General features: G+C 41.0%; 1 pseudogene; it reads right to left on the bottom strand.

The window, feature by feature from the left end:
- Positions 1–6,203: 6,203 nt before the first annotated feature.
- Positions 6,204–6,712, bottom strand: LOC123409043 (annotated as a pseudogene).
- Positions 6,713–8,469: the final 1,757 nt, after the last annotated feature.

The following is an 8,469-nucleotide window of genomic DNA, read 5'->3' as shown; positions in this document are numbered from 1 at the left end:
AAGGTAAGGAGTCAAGTATGAATTTCCAGTTTGATTGCGTTAAATCTTTTGTTGAGACAAACACTTCTAGAGATTTTAGCGCTAAGTATGGACTTGACTCTGAGATAATAGCTTCTCTTTGTGAATATTTTGCTGCTCATGTTGATCTTCCCAAAGAGAAGTGGTTTAAATATCATCCTCCTGTAGAAAGAAACATAGCCAAAACCAATCTAGTTAAGGAGAAAGTCATTGCTTTTAGTGATCCTGTTGTTCCTTGTGCTTACACTAAGAAACCACCATACCCTGCTAGGATAACGGATTATTCTAAAGCTCCAACTGTGATACGTAGGGGTTACATTAGACCACTTGCACCCCCTGAGGAGATTAGAGTTGAACCTAGTGTTGCTAATCTCAAAGAAATCTTAGCCGAAGACATAGATGGGCATGTTATCAAATTTTGTGAGGACTCCGCTAGAATTGCTAAACCTCACGCAAAAGACAAACACGGACCTGTAGTTGGCCTGCCCATTGTTTCTGTTAAGATAGGAGATCACTGTTACCATGGTTTATGTGATATGGGAGCTAGTGTTAGTGCAATACTCCGTTCTCTATATGATGAAATCAAAGATGAGATTTTACCTGCTGAGTTAGAACCCATTGATGTCACTATTACTCTAGCTAATATAGACACTATCTGCCCTCTGGGAATTGTCAGAGACGTAGAAGTCCTGTGTGGTAAGACGAAGTATCCTACTGATTTCCTCGTCCTTGGTACTGCACAAGATAGCTTTTGTCCCATCATATTTGGTAGACCCTTTCTCAACACTGTCAATGCTCACATTCATTGCATTAAGCAGACTGTCAATGTAAGTTTCGAGGGTGTGTCTCATGAATTTAAATTCTCCAAGTTTGGAAGACAACCCCATGCCAGAGAGTCGTCTGGTAGAGATGAAATCATTGCTCTTGCCTCTATTGCCGTACCTCCTACGGATCCCTTAGAGAAATATATGCTTGAGTATGAAAATGATATGCATATGGAGGAGAGAGATGAGATAGATAAAATTGTCTTAGAACAATATCCTATTCTCAAGAATAATCTTCCTGTTGAACTGCTAGGGGATCCTCCCCCACCAAAGGGTGATCCTGTGTTCGAGCTTAAATAGTTGCCTGATACTCTTAAGTATGCCTATCTTGATAAGAAGGAGATATATCCTGTCATTATTAGTGCTCTCCTCTCAGAGAGCAAAGAGAAGAAGTTACTAAAAACTCTGAGGAAGCACCGCGCTGCTATTGGATATACTCTTGATGATCTTAAGGATATTAGTCCTACTCTATGTCAACACAAGATTAAAACTGATCCTGACTTTAAACCAGTTGCTGATCATCAAAGGAGATTAAATCCTAAGATGAAAGAGGTCGTTAGAAAAGAAATATTAAAGCTTCTGGAAACAGGAATCATTTATCCTGTTGCTCATAGTGATTGGGTAAGTCCACTACATTGTGTACCTAAGAAGGGAGGTATGACCGTCGTTCCTAATGATAAGGATGAACTAATCCCACAAAGGATTATTACCAGTTATAGAATGGTGATAGACTTCCGGAAACTGAACAAGGCAGCCAGGAAAGATCATTATCCTTTGTCGTTCATCGACCAAATGCTAGAAATGCTATCAAAACACACACACTTCTGCTTTCTAGACAGTTATTCAGGTTTCTCGCAAATACCTGTTGCACAATCTAATCAAGATAAAACCAATTTCACCTGCTCTTTCAGTACCTTTGCCTATAGATGTATGCCTTTTGGCTTATGTAATGCACCTGCCACCTTTCAAAGATGTATGATGGCTATATTCTCTGACTTTTGTGAAAAGATTGTTGAGGTTTTCATGGATGACTTCTCCGTTTACGGGTCTTCCTTTGATGATTGCCTCAACAACCTTGATCGAGTCTTACAGAGATGTGAAGAAACCAACATCGTCTTGAATTGGGAGAAGTGCCACTTTATGGTTAATGAAGGTATCGTCTTAGGACACAAAATCCCTGAAAGAGGCATTGAAGTTGATAAGGCTAAGGTTGATGCAATTGAGAAAATGCCTTGCCCCATAGATATCAGAGGTATACGAAGTTTCCTAGCTCATGCTGGTTTCTATAGAAGGTTCATTAAAGACTTCTCTTAGATTTCTAGGCCTCTTACCAACCTCTTGCAGAAGGATGTTCCTTTTGTTTTTGATGAGGATTGTGAGGAAGCCTTCGAGATACTTAAGAAGGCTTTGATAACCGCACCTATCATTCAACCACCTGACTGGAACTTGCCCTTTGAAATCATGTGCGACGCTAGTGATTATGCTGTTGGTGCTGTTCTAGGACAAAGAGTTGACAAGAAGTTGAATGTTATTCACTATGCTAGTAAAACTCTAGACAGTGCCCAAAGAAACTATGCCACTACGGAGAAGGAATTTTTAGTAGTCGTGTTTGCATGTGAAAAGTTCAGATCTTACATAGTTGACTCCAAAGTCACTATTCACTCTGATCATGCTGCTATTAAGTACTTTATGGAGAAGAAGGACGCTAAACCTAGGATGATCAGATGGGTTCTCCTACTACAGGAATTTGATTTGCACGTCGTTGACCGAAAGGGTGCTGATAACCCTGTAGCAGTTAACTTGTCTAGGCTAGAGAATGTCCTTGATGACCCACTACCAATTGATCACAGCTTTCCTGATGAGCAATTAAATGTCATCCGCACTTCACTTAGTGCACCGTGGTATGCCGATTATGCAAACTATATCGTAGCCAAATACATACCACCCAGTTTCACCTATCAGCAAAACAAGAAATTCTTCTTTGATTTGAGACACTACTTTTGGGATGATCCTCACCTTTATAAGGAAGGAGTAGATGGTGTTATTAAACGTTGTATGTCTGAACATGAACAGGGACAGATCCTGCAGAAGTGTCATTCCGAAGCCTACGGAGGACACCATGCTGGAGATAGAACTGCCCATAAGGTATTGCAATCAGGTTTCTATTCGCCCACTCTCTTCAAGGATGCCCGTAAGTTTGTCTTGTGTTGTGATGAATGCCAAAGGATAGAGAACATCAGTAAGCGTCAAGAGATGCCTATGAACTATTCACTTGTCATTGAACCATTTGTTGTCTGGGGCTTTGATTATATGGGACCCTTCCCGAGTTCCAATGGGTAAACTCACATCTTAGTTGCTGTGGATTACGTTACTAAGTGGGTAGAAGCTATCCCCACTAAAAATCACTACAAGGAATATGCTAATACACGACACTATATTTTCGTTGCTACATCGTCACGATTTTTGGTTTACGAAGATCTCACGACGAAAAACCAAGCGTCAAAAATGGAGCATCACAAATGAACAGCAGCGATGTTTTTATCAAAATCATCGTAACCTTTACGATGATTCCAGGAACGTCGTAACCTTTACGACGATCCTAAATCGTCATTGGCAATCTAACCCAATCCTACGTGGCAGTCCTACATGGCAAAATTACGACGAAATCAAAACGTCATGACTGAAATCAGCCCAGCCCATTTCATTTGATCACATGGGCTGGTTTTATTTTTTTGGGCTTTTTTTCATTGGGCTTCTTATGAGGCCTTAGCCTATTTATAGCCGCTTCTAGTATTTTTTCAAATATAATTCATCATTCTAATTTGGGCCCTGTCCTTTTAGTGCCCAAATACATTTGGTCCAGTTCAGTTTTGGTCTTTTTTCATTTTTGAATTCAACAACTTTTTTTTGTTTCATGTTATTAATGGATCTATAAATAACAGCTCATACAACTTTGAAGCTCATATACATATATGTGAAGCATCTCTAAACGACAGCCCACACCACAAAATTTGAAGTCCATTTCTTTAATTATTCATTTTTATCCTGTGAATATTATTTGAAAATGGCCTTTCTAGATGCCATATACTATTAGGTCCCACTTGTCATGTTCTAAATAAAGACAGCCAAGGTTTCAATTTCGACACAATTATTTCAGTCAGAACAGTGAATAAATGAAAATTATCAAACCACATGCCAATTTTGGCTAATAGCACAATCTTTACATAATTCATTTCACCATTACATGTGATACTATCACAACATATAACTACTACTACAAATATACTCCACTTCTTCACTTTCAGGCCGAAGCTCCTTCAATGAGAGGAAACATCATTTGTGGATATGTTCGTAGAGGCTGAACGAAGGCATCTAACAATAAACCAAAAGAGTTAGAAACAAAAGATAAACAAATATAGAAGTACTGAGAAGACAATATAATAAGTATTGGAAAGTCAATGTAATGGCCATCAGAGTTAATTTGTACTAGTACATAATATTTGGTTGATCTTCAGGTTTCAGCGCATGGGTTGCGCCAGCCGCTAATGTTTCTTCAGTTCAACACAAAGTGCTACGCTCGCCCATACTAACATATTGTATTCAGATAGGTCAAAATTCAGTTAATTAGTCAGGACAATATATTAATACTGTATTCTGAAGTAAGAGGGAAACCAACACACTTAGCTAACTAGGCTGCATTACACAACAGAACCGATACGAATGAGGTAAGAGGGAAATCAACCCCCATACGGAAGCAAGAGACTGAGAGCTATTAATCCAATTTCCTGGCTCTAGTAAGTAGATTGTTAGAGACTGATGCTGTAATGGAGGACACTCACTATGACTATGAATTTTTAACCAACAGAACTGCGTGGAATTATCTAGAAAAAGGATGATGTTGTTGTTGCTCTCCCAGTGTTTTACAATATGGAATTATCTAGACAAGGTCTAGCTAGGGTGAAGACCAGAAGTTAGGCATTATTTGCTACCGTAGAAGACAACAGAAATGGGTCCCCAGATTAGCCAGACATAACAAAAACCGCACATAACAAATTAGATGCTTCTGTGGAGTGTAGCCAACTGCTAAACCTATGGATCAAACAAACAAGGACTGCCTCCCTTTCCACCAAGAAATCGGTGCAAATCAGAGAAGAAGCTCAGCACGACGCACCAAATCATCGAATTCCAGCTACCTACTCCAGAAGCAGCAACCCATACACGCCCTGACATGACACCTCGTGGAAAAATACTCCCTGGTAGAAGAATGCGACACCAACATGCGAGAGTGAGACTAATCTAAAAGGAGTTTGTCGTACAAGTACAGTACTAACTCTGTTAGTAAACATACGTATTGTGTTGGCAGTTTAAATTAAACTGTCAAAAAGGGCTTATATTTGAAAACGGAGGTGTTACTTATTTATTCTGCAGTGTGCTTGAGATCACATCACCGAGACTCACAATCTGCTTTCCATTAGGCAACGTGAGATAAATAAATTAGTGCAATTTGCTACGTATGTGATTCGTGTTTTGATTCATACTGGCTGATCGGTAGTGCTGTCAGACCGGCGACATGCATGCATGAGATCAATCATGTACCATTTAGAGGTAAAAAAACGCACTAGAATACAAAATAAGGCTTAGCCATAATACAAGTCTAGACGCAGTTTAGTACAAAAAGATGCAACACGGGTCAAAAAAAGGGTGAAGTAAACTACAACTATCCTACTAAACCAATGACACTGCGTGCGTCCAGATGCGTAGCTACACCTTAGTTTTCCAAGGAAAAAGATTGCACAGCTATTCGGCACGCAGGCATGTATACGTTGCTTGGGATGCGGAGTGTTTTCCTCAGGCAGGCAGGCTTGATCTTACACATATCGTTGTACCAAATCGTAATGCGGAGTGTTTTCCTCAGGCATGACATAACCAAGCTTGGACGCACAACTCAACTGCAAACAAGAACAAACTAAACCCCCGTTCCTAATAAATCAAATCAAGTACCCGTGCGGTCCACAAAGGAAGACACAATGCCGAAACATTTGCACTAATGCTAGAGATTTGAGGAAGCAGGATCAGATCTCAAAAAGAAACAAAATTGCAGCTTTCGAACAGATCAGATGTGAACTCGCGAGATCTTAGCTGAAAAACTGTGGCATTCTCCACCAACCACCAATGCCGGACCAGATCGCGCGGAGATCTGATCCCCGAAACCCCAAATTCTCAGCCCCCAAACCCCCAATGAGCACCCGTGGCACATCATCAGTCCTACAGACCATTCACAAGTCCAGCAGCAGCGCATCACAGCAAAATACTAATACCAATCAAAGAAAAAAGCGATTTTCTTCACTCACCTACTGTGATTCAGCCGAGATGCGAGGTGGCCGGGGAGGCAGGGAGGCCACACAGCCTACGTGGTCCAGTGGTCGGGAACGGCGGCGAGGGAGCGCGACGGAGGAGCGGAATCTGGGGAGGAAGGGAGGCCGCGGCGGTGGGGAGGGAGGGCTGCCGCCGGCGGAGGACACTCACTGTCCGCCCTGCGCCCACTCCCACCCGGCCGCAACGCCGGCGCACCGGTCGCCGCACCACCCTTCCCCCGCGTGGCACCGCATGGCTTGCTCCCTGTCCGCGAAGATGATGACCATGGCGTGGAGCGCCTCCAGTGCCCACGCCGCCGACACCAGCATGAAGTGCTGCAGCTACCACCGCCCGAACTCGCCCGTGTGCTCCGCCAGTGCGTCATCGATGCTCAGGCGCGCAGGGGCGGGCCAAGCTGAAGGGGGAAACCGTGGCAGTCGCAGGGACCCTCCGCCGCGGCGGGGCGGCGCCGTCAAGGCCGCGGGCGGCTGGCGGAGCCTGGCCAAGACCTCCATCGACACGCACGCGCTCCGGTTGGTGGGGAAATAGGCACACGAGGGAGACAAGATCGGATCTGGAGAAGGAGACGAGATCGGATCTCGAGAAGTGCAGAGTGGTGGGTGGTTAGGGTTTCTGAGGAGTGGCTCCACCGTTGGATGGATACGTGATGGATGGTTCAGATCGTGTCCAATTCGGTGATCCGTGGGAGGCTGTTTTCTCCATCGTGATTGGTTCAAGATATGTGTAATTAAAAATGGTTTTTAGTGCTATAAAAACAAGAAATTTTGTAAAGAAACTTTGAAAAATATTTTACAAAATGACACCATTAAAATTTTCACTTCTCATATGCACTTCTGATATTTTTTATGATCACCAACTTGTATGCACTTCAGATATTTCTAACTATTTTCACTCATTCAAACAACCTGAATCAGCTCGAACCGAGTCAAATTTAAACTGCAGCTGCATCATAGATTGTTTTTTATTTTTTGCAAAAATCATTTTAGGTACAAAAGTATCCATTTAATCACATACACAGCAAAAAAATTCAAGATTCAACCACTAGCTAGGAACGGGCATGCCAGTCCTTTTGACCGCATTTTGAAATGGGCATGAAAAATTAAAAAAACAAAAAATTGTAAAACCTTCGCATTTGGTAATTATATATAACCAAGTTATCAGGAAAAATAATAAATTTGTAATACGTGAATTATTTAAAAAAATTGTTCTTAGAAATGAGTTATCATGTGTGAAGATTCATGTCTTTCAAGCCAAATGATCAATCTTATGACCACATCCATGGTATAGTATTTTCAAATGTTCCCATGGATAAACAAAAATTGCACTTCCTTCACAATGCTCTCTACTGAACAGAATATTGGGAAAAATATTGAGGGAAACTGGCTGAATTAAATGAGCTAAAATTTGGTGGAGTGAGGTTGTATGGTGAGTTTCATCCCATGGTAAATTTTCATCAACTATAAAGCAATATAAAATGAAGTTGCTTCACAAAATAAAAATATTACCAGAAACAAAGATTGGGTGATGAGCTCACATGGATTGTTAGATGGGGCTAAAATTTTGTGGAAAGCTATGTTTTGGGCACATAGAAGATGTGGAATTTTTTTTAACTCACCAGGATATTCCTATCTAGTACTTCCTTCACAAAGTTGTTACTTGAACACAAACTTTGGAAATTTGCTAAGAAAGATTTACTAGGTAACTGGTTATGAGAATGTTCATGAGGCAATGATTTGGATAGGAAGGAGTTCCCAAAAATATGAGGGTAATCGAAGAAATAGAAATAGCACTTCCTTGACAAAGTGCTATTCTGAACAGAATAGGAAAATAAATATTGTTGAATTATTTTTAAACTATGGAAGGAAGGGTTTTCACATATTTGAGGAATATATGATCCAAAGTATTTATGAGAATTGTTCGAGAATTTTTGGAATGACAGAATAGTAGGATGCTTCACAAACTAGGAAGATGTGGGATAAAATGGACCCACGGTGACATGTCAACATAGTTATAACATGTTACGACATTTTTATAATCGTCGTAAAAGTTATGACGATCTCATCTTATGCGGTTACGACTTTTTTGACTCACATCGTCGTAATTTATATGTAGATTTGATCCCCTCAAATGGCTTACGACGATCTCAGATAAAATCGTCATAGATTTATGACGAATTCATCAACGACATCTTAAAGAACGTCATGTAGGAGCATATTTTTTGTAGTGAATGTTGATCACCACACCTCTATTA

The sequence above is a fragment of the Hordeum vulgare genome, chromosome 7H (genome assembly GCF_904849725.1).
Source record: "Hordeum vulgare subsp. vulgare chromosome 7H, MorexV3_pseudomolecules_assembly, whole genome shotgun sequence".
Taxonomy (NCBI): domain Eukaryota; kingdom Viridiplantae; phylum Streptophyta; class Magnoliopsida; order Poales; family Poaceae; genus Hordeum; species Hordeum vulgare.
Note: the sequence above shows the minus strand (reverse complement) of the source record. Positions and strands in the feature narration are given on the sequence as shown.